Below are 15,118 nucleotides of genomic sequence, written 5' to 3' on the forward strand. Positions count from 1 at the left end.
GATAATGCTGGCCTCATAAAATGAGTTAAGGAGGATTCCCTCTTTTTCTATTGATGGGAATAGTTTCAGAAGGAATGGTGCCAGCTCCTCTTTGTACATCTGGTAGAATTTGGCTGTGAATCCATCTGGTCCTGGACTTTTTTTGGTTAGTAGGCTATTAATTATCGCCTCAATTTCAGAGCCTGTTATTGGTCTATTCAGAGATTCAGCTTCTTCCTGGTTTAGTCTTGGGAGAGTGTATGTGTCCAGGAATTTATCCATTTCTTCTAGATTTTCGAGTTTATTTGCATAGAGGTGTTTATAGTATTCTCTGATGGTAGTTTGTATTTCTGTGGGATCAGTGGTGATATCCCCTTTATCATTTTTTATTGCATCTATTTGATTCTTCTCCCTTATATTCTTTATTAGTCTTGCTAGCAGTCTATCAATTTTGTTGATGTTTTCAAAAAACCAGCTCCTAGATTCATTGATTTTTTGAAGGTTTTTTTGTGTCTCTATCTCCTTCAGTTCTGCTCTGATCTTAGTTATTCTTGCCTTCTGCTAGCTTTTGAATGTGTTTGCTCTTGCTTCTCTAGTTCTTTTAATTGTAATGTTAGGGTGTCAATTTTAGATCTTTCCTGCTTTCTCTTGGGGGCGTTTAGTACTGTAAATTTCCCTCTACACACTGCTTTAAATGTGTCCCAGAGATTCTGCTACATTGTGTCTTTGTTCTCATTGGTTTCATAGAACATCTTTATTTCTGCCTTTATTTCGTTATGTACCCAGTAGTCATTTAGGAGCAGGTTGTTCAGTTTCCATGTAGTTGTGCGGTTTTGAGTGAGTTTCTTAATCCTGAGTTCTAATTTGATTGCACTGTGGTCTGAGAGACAGTTTGTTGTGATTTCTGTTCTTTTACATTTGCTGAGGAGTGCTTTACTTCCAACTATGTGGTCAATTTTGGAATAAGTGCGATGTGGTGCTGAGAAGAATGTATATTTTGTTGATTTGGGATAGAGAGTTCTGTAGATGTCTATTAGGTCTTCTTGGTGCAGAGCTGAGTTCAATTCTTGGATATCCTTGTTAACTTTTTGTCTTGTTGATCTGTCTAATGTTGACAGTGGGATGTTAAAGTCTCCTACTATTATTGTGTGGGGGTCTAAGTCTCTTTGTAAGTCTCTAAGAACTTGCTTTATGAATCTGGGTGCTCCTGTATTGGGTGCATATATATTTAGGATAGTTAGCTCTTCTTGTTGAATTGATCCCCCTACCATTATGTAATGGCCTTCTTTGTCTCTTTTGGTCTTTGCTGGTTTAAAGTCTGTTTTATCAGAGACTAGGATTGCAACCTCTGCTTTTTTTTTTCTTTCCATTTGCTTGTTAGATCGTCCTCCATCCCTTTATTTTGAGCCCATGTGTGTATCTGCACGTGAGATGGGTCTCCTGAATACAGCACACTGATGGGTCTTGACTCTTTATCCAATTTGCCAGTTTGTGTCTTTTAATTGGGGCATTTAGCCCATTTACATTTAAGGTTAATATTGTTATGCATGAATTTGATCCTGTCATTGTGGTGTTAGCTGGTTATTTTGCCCATTAGTTGATGCAGTTTTTTCCTAGCATCGATGGTCTTTACAATTTGGCATGTTTTTGCAGTGGTTGGTACCGGTTGTTCCTTTCCATGTTTAGTGCTTCCTTCAGGAGCTCTTGTAAGGCAGGCCTGATGGTGACAAAATCTCTCAGCATTTGCTAGTCTGTAAAGTATTGTATTTCTCCTTCACTTATGAAGCTTAGTTTGGCTGGATATGAAATTCTGTGTTGAAAATTCTTTTCTTTAAGACTACTGAATATTGGCCCCCACTCTCTTCTGGCTTGTAAGGTTTCTACCGAGAGATCTTCTGTTAGTCTGATGGGCTTCCCTTTGTGGGTAACCCGACTTTTCTCTCTGGCTGCCCTTAACATTTTTTCCTTCATTTCAGCCTTGGTGTATCTGACAATTATGTGTCTTGGGGTTGCTCTTCTCGATGTGTATCTTTGTGGCATTCTCTGTATTTCCTGAATTTGAATGTTGGCCTGCCTTGCTAGGTTGGGGAAGTTCTCCTGGATAATATCCTGAAGAGTGTTTTCCAGCTTGGTTCCATTCTCCTCATCACTTTCAGGTGCACCAATCAAATGAAGACTTGGTCTTTTCACATACTCCCATATTTCTTGGAGGCTTTGTTCATTTCTTTTTATTCTTTTTTTTTCTAAACTTCTCTTCTCGCTTCATTTCATTAATTTGATCTTCAATCACTGGTACCCTTTCTTCCACTTGACTGATTCGGCTATTGAAGCTTGTGCATGCGTCACGTAGTCCTCATGCTGTGGTTTTCAGCTCCATCAGGTCATTTAAGGTCTTTTCTACACTGTTTATTCTAGTTAGCCATTCATCTAATCTTTTTTCAAGGTTTTTAGCTTCCTTGCAATGGATTCGAACGTCCTCCTTTAGCTCAGAGAAGTTTGTTATTACTAACCTTCTAAAGTCTACTTCTGTCAACTTGTCAAAGTCATTCTCTGTCCAGCTTTGTTCCGTTGCTGGCATGGAGCTGCTATCCTTTGGAGGAGAAGGGGCGCTCTGGTTTTTAGAATTTTCAGCTTTTCCGCTCTGGTTTCTCCCCATCTTTGTGGTTTTATCTATGTTTCGGCTTTGATGATGGTGACCTACAGATGGAGTTTTGGTGTGGATGTCCTTTTTGTTGATGTTGATGCTATTCCCTTCTGTTTGTTAGTTTTCCTTCTAACAGTCAGGTCCCTCAGCTGCAGGTCTGCTGGAGTTTGCTGGAGGTCCACTCCAGACCCTGTTTGCCTGGGTATCACCAGCAGAGGTTGCAGAACAGCAAATATTGCAGAACAGCAAATATTGCTGCCTGATCCTTCCTCTGGGAGCTTCATCTCAGAGGGGCACCCGGCTGTATGAGGTGCCAGTTGGCCCCTACAGGGAGTTGTCTCCAAGTTAGGCTACATGAGGGTCAGGGACCCACTTGAGGAGGCAGTCTGTCCATTCTCAGAGCTAAAACACCATGGTGGGAGAACGACTACTCTCTTCAGAGCTGTCAGACAGGACATTTAAGTTGGCAGAAGTTTCTGCTGCCTTTTGTTCAGCTATGCTGTGCCCCCAGAGGTGGGGCCTACAGAGGCAGGTGGGCCTCCTTGAGCTGCGGTGGGCTCCACCCAGTTCAAGCTTCCTGGCGGCTTTGTATACCTACTCAAGCCTCAGCAATGGTGGACACCCCTCCCCCAGCCAGGCTTGCTGCCTCACAGTACGATCTCAGACTAGCAGTGAGCAAGGCTCCATGGGTGTGGGACCCGCTGAGCCAAGCGCAGGATATAATCTCCTGGTGTGCCATTTGCTAAGACCATTGGAAAAGTGCGGTGTTTAGGTGGCAGTGTCCTGATTTTCCCAGTACAGTCTGTCACAGCTTCCCTTGGCTAGGAAAGGGAAATCCCTTGACCCCTTGCACCTCCCAGCTGAGGTGATGCCCCACCCTGCTTCGTCTTGCCCTCTGTGGGCTGCACCCACTGTCCGACCAGTCCCAGTGAAATGAACCAGGTACCTCATTTGGAAATGCAGAAATCACCCGTCTTCTGTGTCAATCATGCTGGGAACTGCAGACCAGAGCTATTCCTATTTGGCCATCTTGGACCAGTCCTCTGAAGTGAATTATTTTATATTGTTGCCTTATATTGCCACTTAGAATTTACATAAATCTTTTGCATGATTAAATTATTTTAATGTCTCCTGTTTTATACAATTATCAATTATGATACAGAAAATGCTATATTCACATTGTTTTACATAGAAAAGATTAAATTTCTTTCTTTTCATTGTTCAAAAAGAAACTGAAAGAAATACACATTTTAGAGTGCTCTTGAAGGAAATAAATGAATTTTGCACCAGGAAGAAGAACATTTCTTCCCTGCTCAGAATTAAAGCTTCAAAAGCATATGTGAACTCCCAATTAATGAGTGTTTCAATAATAACATAAAGCATCTACAAATATATATGTATGTGTGTATGTATATATATATGTGTGTGTGTGTGTGTATAGTGTGTGTGTTTGTGTGTGTGTATACTATTATGTTTATTGTTAATGGAAAGCTTCAAGATGGAAGTATTTAAAAAGAGACATTAAACCTAAAATGAGAAATGTCTGACTCATGAGAAAGGGAAGGTATGAAAGGAGGAGAATGTACAACCTTGCAGATTAAATTGAAGGTAGGGGCGAAGCTCTCATTTACTTAACCATTCATTCAAAAAATTTGATTACCTTCTATGTGCCAGGTAGGTATAATGCTAGGCACTAGGGAGACAAGAAAATGAACAGACAAATCTCTGTTTTCAAGAGTCTCAGTATTGTTGGAGAGGCAGTCCTATATATAGATATAAGTCAATGTAAGTGCTGTGCTAGAGATATGCAGAGGGTGCCAAAGGAGCAACAGAAAGAACATCTATCTCAAAGTAAAGATCAAGTAAAGCTTCCTGGAAGAAGCTTCCTGAGCTGAGTTTTAAGTGGGAAATAGAAGTTATTCATGTTAAATGAGAATGGTATGTATTCCAGGTAGTAAAAGAAGCTTTTATGAAAGTCTGGAGATAACAAAATGCGAGAAGGATGCCAGGGGTCTGTAAGGTTTTCAGTGCTTAGAGTATGAGGAAGGAGTAGCAACAGATGAAGTTGAAGAGGTAGGCGGTAGCTAGATCTTAAAAGGACTTGGTATGCCATACTCAAATGTTTGGATTTATCCTGAAGGTGACTGAGAATCATCAAAATAATTTAAAAGTAACAGTGACATGATAAGTTTTATCTTTTAGAGAGATAACCCATGGAATACTATGCAGCCATAAAAAGGAACAAGATCATGTCCTTTGCAGGGACATGGATGGAGCTGGGAGCTGTTATCCTCAGCAAACTAATGCAGGAAGAGAAAACCAAATGCTGCATGTTCTCACTTCTAAGTGGGAGCTGAACAATGAGAGCACATGGACACATGACAGGAAACAACACACACTGGGGCCTGTCGATGGGGGATGGGGGTAGGGAGAGCACCAGGAAGAATAGCTAATGAATGCTGGGCTTAATTCCTGGCTGATGGGTTGATCTGTGAAGCAAACAACCATGGCACACATTTACCTATGTAACAAACCTGCACATCCTGCACGTGTACCCCGGAACTTAAAAGTTGAAGAAAAAAAAACTTCAAATATTTTCTAAGTGATAGTCTTGTGCTGCAGAAGTGAAATGTGAAATGATGGGTGTGTTATACTGCCTTACAATTTTGTTGGGAAAATTACAACAAAAATCAATACTTGATTCACTCTCCTTGGTTCTGAGAAGTACTGCATTTAATTATAAATTATATTTTGTTACTTATAAAATAAAATGCATTTGCTTTCATTAAAAAAAAAAGAGTGAGATAAATCCTGTGTGTGTGTGTGTGTGTGAGACAGGGCCTCACTTTGTCACCCAGGCTGGAGTGCAGTGACATGATCTCGGCTCACTACAGACTCGACCTCCCAGGCTCAAGCGATCCTCCCCCCTCAACCCCCCAACCTGAAGTAGCTGAGACTATAGGCACTCACCACCGTGCTTGAGTAATTTTTTTGTACTTTTCATAGAGATAGGGTTTCACCATGTTGCTCAGGCTGGTCTCAAACTCCTGAGCGCAAGCGTTCCATCTGCCTTGGCCTCGCAAAATGCTAGGATTACAGGCATGAGCTACTGTGCCCAGCCTAGAGAGATAAATCTAATGAAAAAAGGAAAGATCCAAAACCAGTTAGGAGTTGTTGTTTTAATCTAGGTAAGTAATAATAATAATAATAATGAGTTCCCGAAATAAAGCAGTAGAGGTAGGGAAGAAAAAGGACACAATTCAAGAGTTATTTAGGAGGTAGAAGTGAGGAGAGTTGGTGACCGACTATTAATACATGTGAGGATGAGGGGGATCGTAGGGCAGAGGAAGACCCCTGGATTTTGGGCTTTCATGAATAGTTGAGAGTGCAATTTAATGAAACATGGCATATAGGAGAAAGAATAGGTAGGGAGACAAGATTATGAGTTCAGCTTCAGTCATATAAAATTTTAGGTGTCTGAAATTTTCAAGCAGAGATGTTCATTAAGCAGTTGGATATCTACACTGGAGATAGATTTGAGAATATTTTTATAGAGAGTATAGATGAAGACATAATCACAGTGAGATTACTCAACAAAGAGTACAAAAACTTAGATCAGAACCCCAATGGTATAGTCCTAAGAAGTCCCAATGTTTATGGACTAAATGGAAGAAGATGAGCACCTGAAGACTGAAAATATTATCTATAGAGGTATGGGGAAAGTCTGGAAGACAGTAATGTCACAGAATCTAAGGGAGCACAGAGTTTCCAGAAGGGAGTTGTCACCAGTGTCAAAGGCTGCAAATGTTCACAGAAGATCAGGTTGGAAAAGTGCCTGCTAGATTTAGCAACTAGTAAGTTATATATAACCTTGATGTATACAGTTTCAATTTCAGTGGCCTGAAGGGAATGGAATAAAAATGCAGTAGGCTGAGGAGTAGTAAGAAGTGAGGAAGCCCAAGGACATTTTCTTTGGCAGCCCCACAAATATTTTCTTTTGGGAGCGCATAGCAAATAGTAAAGTGTACCTGCATCCTCGTTATATATAATTTCTCTCTGTAGCATTTATTAAAAGATTTTCAGCAAAAATAAGTGAGCATAGGCAATGAGTGATTATTACTCTTCCAACAGGCTGTGCTATAAAGAAAAGGCAATAAATAGTGATAACTCTCCCCTCTCCCCATCTCTGTCTGTTTCTCTGTCACTGAAAATACTCGAACATGTTTAAATACTAATGGGAAGGAGCCAATGGAAAGGAAGAGGTTGAGGATTCAGAAACAAGGGGAATAATCGATGGAAAAGGAACCAGAAAGAGGCAGAAAAGGGTGGGATCAGGAACACATATGGAAGAATGGGATTCGTTAGGATTGGGAAACACCTCTTCCATTGAGATGGGAATGGAAGAGTTAAGGATGAACGCCAATGCAGAGAAGTTTATAGGTGGGGGCTGAATGGTAAGGACCAGGGAGTGGAACTGTTCTTACATCATAACCCCAATTTTACCCCATGAAAATTTTTATTTGGAGTAGTGAAAGTATGAAATAGTAGGTGAATGTAATAATTGAAAGAGATGACTAAGATAAAGAATTCCTCATGAGACTGACGCTAGGGGGCAATGAATATTTCATGCTGTTCATCTCTATTCTTATATCCCATTTCCAATCCATCAGGAAATTCTACAGCTTTATCTTCAAAATATACCCCAAATCCAACCACTTTTCTCCACTTACACTGCCACCACCCTAGTTTGAACCATCACAGTCTCTCTTTGATTACTGTAATAGCTTTTCCCACTCCACTCCACCCCACCTCTACCCCACTCTGGCTTCTTTCAAGATTTTCTCTTTGTCTTTGGTTTTTAGCAGTTTAAATTATATATCTAGGTATAGAGTTTTTGGTATTTATCCTGGTTAGTATTCTCTGAGATTCCTGGATCTGTGGTTTGGTGTCTGCTATTAACTTCAGAAAATTATCAGCCATTATCACTTCAAATATTTCTTCTGTTCTTTTCTTTCTTTCTTCTCCTTCCGGTATTCCCATTATGCATACATCATAGCTTTTTAATTGTCCGACAGTTCTTAGGTATTCTACTTTTTTAATTCTTTTTTTCTCTTTGCATTTCAGTTTGGGAAGTTTCTACTGAGATATTTTTCAGCTCAGATTCTTTCCTCAGCCATGTTCAGTCTACTAATAAGCGCATCAAAGACATTCTTCACTTCTGTCACAGTGTTTTGATTTCTAGCATTTCATTTTGATTCTTTCTTAGGGTTTCCATCTCTGCTAACATTACCTATCTATTCCTGTATATTGTCCACTTTTTCCATTAAAATCTTTAGCATATTAATCATGCTTATTTTAAATTTCCTGTCTGAAAATTCCAAAGTCTCTGCCACATTTGAGTCTGGTTCTGGTGCTTTGTCTCTTCAGACTATTTTCCCTGCCTTTTAGCATGCTTTGTAATTTTTTACATGATGTATCGGATAAAAGGAGTGTGAGGTTTTATGTTTATCTGGCTAGGAGTTAGGTTCTTAGTGTTTGCTGTAGTTGTGGTGCCAACAGCTAAAATTTTCCCTAGTGACCTTGGTTTTGTCTCCCCTGTTGGGAGTTTTCCTGGAGCCTCCTTAAATACAGTCTGAGTCTTGCAGCTCTCACAGTTGTGATCCACTATTATTATACTGCAGCCCTGTTGATTTGGTAGTAAGGTATTGAAAGTGTGAGAGTCCCCCTAAGAATGTGACTCGGGAGTTTTTTTTTTTTTTTTAACTCCTAAGCAGGTCCATTCTCAGCTTATAGCAATTTGTCAATCACCATTTAGGTGTTCCTACCAGTTATTGACTCCAGTGGTTTCTGCTCCAGCTAAATTAATCTGGACTTTTATTTCTTTGCATAACAGGAGCAGATTGGTAAGGAAAAAGTTGGACTGAAGTGGGTTCAAGATAGAATAGGGAAGAAATATTGGAAACAGCATTTCTTTTGAGGAGTTTTGCTGTGAATGGGAGTAGAGAAAAGAAAAATAGCTGAAGGAAGATATGGGGCAAATATTTTTTGTTTTGGAGATTAAGGAAATCAGAGCATATTTATTGATGAGAATGATCCAATGGAAAGCTGAAAATTCTAATGCAGGAGAGAAATGAAGATTTTCCGCAGCAAAGTCCTTAAGTAGGCAAGAAGAAATGAGATGGGAGCCAATGTACAAATTATTATTATCATTAAAAATATTATTGTTACTTTTTTACTACTATTCCTTTCAGTACAAATGTTCAAATGATCTTTGGCTTGCCTGATTCATGTGAATCTGTTTCTACTGTTCTATGCAGAATTTTCTAGCTGTTTGCTGACCACCATCATAACGAGCCTTTCACTTCGATAAATCACAGTTTGGAGGCCAGGATGGAGCCTTAATCCTACCAGAGTCCCTCAACATTTGGGATAAAGTTTTTAAACGGAGAGGAGCCTAGAATCTATAATAACAGCTAATACTTTTATAGCATCTATGTGCCAAGCACTGTGGTAAATACATACATGTATATATGTATATGTATTTATCATATACGTAAATTGGGTACATATATATATGCAACCTCATTGGGTCATTGTGATAAAAAATGAGTTGATATATATAACTCATATTATTATCACAGTAACCCACTGAGGTACATGCGCTGTTATTCTCATTTTACAGATGGAGAAACTGAAATACACAGCGAGTAAATGGGGGAGCCAAGAGATATGAACCCAAAGTCTTGGGCTCTGGAGTCTATATACTTAACTCCACCATAAATCTTTCCCTTTTCTGAGCAAGAATTCATTTAAGGCCATGATGGGATAATGTCAAGGTTCACTGAGCTTAGTTCAGTCTCTGAAGAGAGGAACACAAGCTTAGTTCCTCATTATACTGTCCTGAGAAATCTTCGTAAATCTCAGAAAGACCCCTCAGATTAATCTCATTTTCTTATGGCTTATTATTTATGAATTTGTCTTTGTCCATAAACAGGTAAAGTATACTATGCCTCTTTCAAGATAAGAATCTGACTTTATTTTACAGTAGATTTACACTATTTTTATGAACACCCAACCTGCCTTTTAAAAATATTTTTTACTAAAGTATTACATTCAGAAAAGTATCATAAATGCACAGTTAGATAAATCTTCACACAGTGAGCAAGCCCATGTAACTAGTACCTAGATCAAGAACCAGAATATTATTAGCACCCCAGTGTCCCCTTCTTGCCAACTTTCAGTCACTATCCTCCCAAAGGTAACTGCTATTAGTTATGTTTTTGAACTTAAATCCAAACTAGTAGATTGGTATATTAATGGCAAAAACCGCAATTACGTTTGAACCAATCTAATACTTTTAAATTAACCCCTACTTCCATTAACAATCTACACATTTCTTGCCTGATTTTTTCCAACTCATTCAAGGATGAAAGCTAAAATTGTGTCATGTCCTGCTCACCTAAATGACCACATTTTGTTCTGAGTTTTTATTTGAACTACGTTTATGTGATAAAATAATAAATAATAATAGTAGCCACACTTATTGAGCACTTACTATGTGCCAGGTAAGTGTTTTACTTGTCTAATCCCCATAACAACCCTAAGAGGGTGGTGTTATTATTTTAATTTCTACTTTTCAAAAGAGGAAACTGAAGCACAGAGAGATTAGGTAACCTTCCCAAGGCCACACAGTTAGCAAGTGGCAGAATTAAGGTAATTTTTTCTCCCTTTGAAATATGTTTGGCCATATGTAGATCAGGCAAATATATCCTAGTTCATCTAGATGGACTCTTGTTATTATAAGATTAGTTTTAATGAATTATTTAAATACAGTTATCTATTATATCTGATTATACTTTAATTGCAGTCCACACTGAATTCCCCTTTATACAATCAATTCAAAATTTAGAATCTATTGTTAACCTTCTTGGATTTAATTGTGTCCTGTTTCATGCATCAGATTAACAGGTTGCTAGCTACTGTTCCCAATGTGTAGAATACAGAATATTTACGTTATATCCCTAGAATTTTTTTCAAAGGCATTTTGGTTGATCCATATTATTGTCCCTTTAATTAACATGGTTTGTCAGTTAGAATACTTTTGGCTGCAAGTAAGAGAACACCCAACTAAACATATTTTAAACAGCAAAGATTTATTAATAAATCTCACATAACAAGAAGTCTTAGGTTAGGCAGTCCCAGGCTTGATTCATTAGTTCACTGAGGTTATCAAGGACCCTATTTTTTTTCCCTATCTTTCTGCTCTGGAACCTCCAGTTTATTAGGATGATTCTTCTCAGGGTTGCAAGATGACTGCAGCCATTCCAAGCATCACATCATGACACAGCTGTATGCAAAGCAGGAAGAAAGGGGCTGCAAGGGAAGGCTGCCCTTTCCTTTTTTACAGAAGAAACTTTCTGAGAAACCCCAGCAAACTTCCCCTTATGTCTCATTGGCTAGAATTGTTCCATGTGGCCACTCCTAGCTGCAAGGCAGGCTGAGATAACAATAATTAACACCCCCAGCCTCTGTTGGGAGAAGAAAGGTGTTTATTGGGCAATATGTTGTTACATAGGTAACCACCATTATGTGCTTCACATAGATAATTTACAGCTAACCTTAAGTCTTAGAAAGGATATAGATGAAGAAAGGCAATATTAACTACACCCATAGTATATTGGATGTGTAAGCTGAAATGTTGCCTTCCTATGACTTGTCAGTCTGATAGTCTTGATGCTACTGTATTTCTGAAGTCTCACCATATGGTAGGACTTTCTAAGTGTGTCACAGTGAATTTGCTCCATATTGGCTGGAAGTTTCAGGAAAATAGAATTTGGTTTAATAGAAAGAAGTATATTTCTGACAGAGCTGGTTGTTTCCAGAAGGTTTGAAACACATGTCACCAAAATGTTTAAGTAGAGTGCTTCAGTTTACAATAATAACAATAATAATTACAATAATAATATATAAATTCTGAATCAAGAGATACTCAGCCTCCTGTCAAAAACCAATGGATTTTTGTAGAGGGAATTCATGTGGAGCTTAGATAAAGAATTAGAGTCTATCTATGATGTATAACCTTTTGTATCTTATTTCTTACTAAATACTCAAATAATTATTTGTCTCTTACCATAATAAAAACAAATAAACAAAAATGCCTGTTTTCCAAAAATGTGCATGTATATTTTCATAATATTGTACTAATATTAGGTTGGTGCAAAAGTAATTGCTGTTTTGCCGTTAAAAATAATTGCAAAAACTGCAATTACTTTGGCACCAACCTAATAATATTAAGTACATACTTTATTGCTATGATATTATAAAACAAGGAGATCATTTTTTAAACATTGAAGTAGAGGCCAGGCGCGGTGGCTCACGTCTGTAATCCCAGCACTTTGGGAGGCCGAGGCGGGCGGATCACGAGGTTAGGAAATCGAGACCATCCTGGCTAACACGGTGAAACCCCGTCTCTACTAAAAATACAAAAAATTAGCCGGGCGTGGTGGCGGGCGCCTGTAGTCCCAGCTACTCAGGAGGCTGAGGCAGGAGAATGGCGTGAACCCGGGAGGCGGAGCTTGCAGTGAGCCGAGGTCGCGCCACTACAGTCCAGCCTGGGCAACACAGCGAGACTCCATCTCAAAAAAAAAAAAAAAAAAAAAAAAAATTGAAGTAGAGTTGTTGAGAGCAAACAAATTATACCAGGTCAAGGTAAGCTGGGTAGATAAAAAATTATCTGTATTAACAGGTGGCATGAAGGTTCAACCTGAAACTCCCATGAAACTGCAATTTTATTAGTGGCAAGAAAGGAAGAATGGTGAATAAAGTACAATAATAGATAATTCCAGCAGAAATACTTACATAAAAATAAATATACATGCCAGCAGGTGGGGAGAAGAGTGGATTCTGAGGCACACAGGGGCTACAAGGTTAACGATAGCTTGTCAAGGTGACTTAGATGGAAAATATATGGCAGATATGATTAGGTGAATTGGCATCCTGACAAATGTGGATCTAAGGAGAAAAAGAGAGAGAATATCCTAATGAAAGCCTGGTATCCCAACTGGATTACATCTGTATTTGTTTCCTTACCGGACACTTGCTTCTCTGTCTTCTCTTTATTTTCTCCTCCTGAAAACTCTCCTTACTTTTGTTTCTCTCTTTCTGCCCTCTTCCACTTTCATTTCTTTCTCTTATCTTTTCTTCATCTCTTCTCTTTGCCAGTGATACCCAATGATGTCCTCAGATGATTGTTCAGCATTCTTGGTGGCTGTAAGGTCAGAAATCTCTGGTTATGAGCAGGGTTGGAAAATGTATTAGTAGCAATATGTTTCAAGCAAAGGTTTAACTTTGGCAAATAATAAAACATGAATCTTAGTACAAAGATGAACAAATAGTTCTTGGAAATAATAAATGGCTATGACTGAACTCAAGTGGTATACAACTCATACACAATTCATGCATGTTCTATATACAGGAAGTATAGATATGGGGATCTGACAAGTGCACAACCAAAAAGTTAACTAGTAATTTACACATGCTGTAAGGAACAAGTTCAAAATCCATGGTCCCTTATCTCCTATATAAACCATTCACAATCTCTGCTGATTGCCTCTCCTAATTGCAGCAGTCTTTAAATGTAGTTGTCAGGACTGCCTTCTTCTGTCTTACTCTCATGATGGTGGATCGCTTGTTTATACTGTTTTGAATTCTGTTCCTCTCTTGGTGTTTTCTGACTGCACATTGTGAATAATGTAAGAAAAATTTTAGTTGCTTTATTTCTATAGGTTAAAGATATAAATAATTAATTATGGTTTAATTAGAGAGGGAATCAATGCTTTGTAGTATCTAAGGCTAAGGAACTAGACAGTATTACAAGCAAATGTTCTGTTGTTTAAAATTCACAAACCTGAAAGTATCTGTTTTTTTTAAAGGTGATTATTTTTAGAAGAGATAAATAATTATTTTCTCTTAAAGATAACATGTTTGTCTCTGATCTTTGAGATAAATATGAAAAATTCTATGGACCAGTAACTAAAATTTTTACTTGTGTCAATATTAGTAATTGTTTTAGGCTACTTATATTTAACACTGTTTCTTAGAATATCTAAAGGTTGTACTATATTTTTAAGAAAATTTTCAATCTGCAATGTGTTCAATACAAATGTGTACTTACATGATATAATAAAAACCGTGTGAATCCATGTAAAAGGAAAGAAATGCCCAAAGAAATAAGTGGCATAATCATACCTGTCTATGAAACAGCATAAAATCTTTGCCAAGCCAAGAAGTACAACTTTTTTTTCTAAATATTGGCTATTGAAAACAGATGTGACTTAAATTTCTCTAAACAGCACCATTTGACATAGTAATTCCGGTGGGCACTTTTGGAATGTTGGGTAGTTGAATGTTCAGTGGGTCATTTTGGCCCAGTGAAGTTGTTTCCATATTTAAAGGTGTAAATGAAACTTTTAAAGTACTGTACTATGTTTTTACCTAAAAACTGCGTTATGTTTTCTGATGTTGCCCTTTCACTCCTTTTAGCAATGTGTTTATGTAGTAGAATCAGTGTGTCATATTTTACATTATGAAAAAAATACGCTCTACAAAGGGCAAACAGCTTCCTTTTGGATTTTATGTACCTAATCTTATCAAAGAAACTTCCCCTTCTTGCCTATCACCTCCATCCCCAAACATACTCGGATACTCAGAGACCTGGGATTCAGACAATCTGAACTCTGACTCCATGGAATCTCTTCTTTGTGTTTAGGCTGGAGGAAGGTTAAAATAGTTCTTCTTTTCTTGGAATTGCAGTTTCTGTGCATGTTTATAGGTCCTGTGAATTGACTCGTGAGAAACGTTCCTACTGAGTTTCAGACTTTAGAAAACTTTTTCTCAGTTCAGATCAGGGAGGAGACACTGCAGCCATATCCTGGGCAAAATGACTCTCCACAGTTTTCTTGAAATTATCAAAACGTCACTAAGAGTTGGGGCTGTCTGGGTACAGTGGCATATGCCTGTAATCCCAGCTACTCAGGAGGCTGAGACGGCTGGGTCTCTTGAGCTCAGAAGTTCAAGACCAGCCTGGGCAACACAGTGAGACCCAGTCTCTTCAAAATATAAAATAATAATAATAAAAGAGCCAAGTGTGGTGGTGTACAACTATAATCCCAGGTACTTGGGAGCTGAGGTGGGAGGATTACTTGAGTCCAGGAGGTAGATGCTGCATGAGCTGTGATTGCACCATTGCAATCCAGCCTGGGTGACAGAGCTAGGCCCTGTCTCAAATAAAATAAAACAAAATAAAACAAAATAAAATAAAATAAAATAAAATAAAATAAAATAAAATAAAAAAGAGAGCGAGAGATGTGGCAGAGGTGCCTGCCACCCCTAGTGGCCTACTAGTAGAGTGACTATTTAATCTATCTGTCTAAATTAGTGCACATTGGGAATGAAGAGAGCATTACTAATAATTATTCTGGGACAACAGGCATAAAC

At 38.3% G+C, this 15,118-nt stretch overlaps 1 protein-coding gene across 1 annotated transcript in view; it reads right to left on the reverse strand.

Annotated features, from left to right (window-relative positions):
- SATL1 (spermidine/spermine N1-acetyl transferase like 1) overlaps positions 1 to 15,118 on the reverse strand; it is a 143,275-nt gene that overhangs the window by 39,618 nt on the left and 88,539 nt on the right. The window contains exon 5 of the mRNA XM_054470643.1: positions 12,713 to 12,890. The gene's annotated coding sequence lies outside the window, so the exon portion shown is untranslated. The remainder of the gene's footprint in view (positions 1 to 12,712; positions 12,891 to 15,118) is intronic.

The sequence above is a fragment of the Pongo pygmaeus genome, chromosome X (genome assembly GCF_028885625.2).
Source record: "Pongo pygmaeus isolate AG05252 chromosome X, NHGRI_mPonPyg2-v2.0_pri, whole genome shotgun sequence".
Taxonomy (NCBI): domain Eukaryota; kingdom Metazoa; phylum Chordata; class Mammalia; order Primates; family Hominidae; genus Pongo; species Pongo pygmaeus.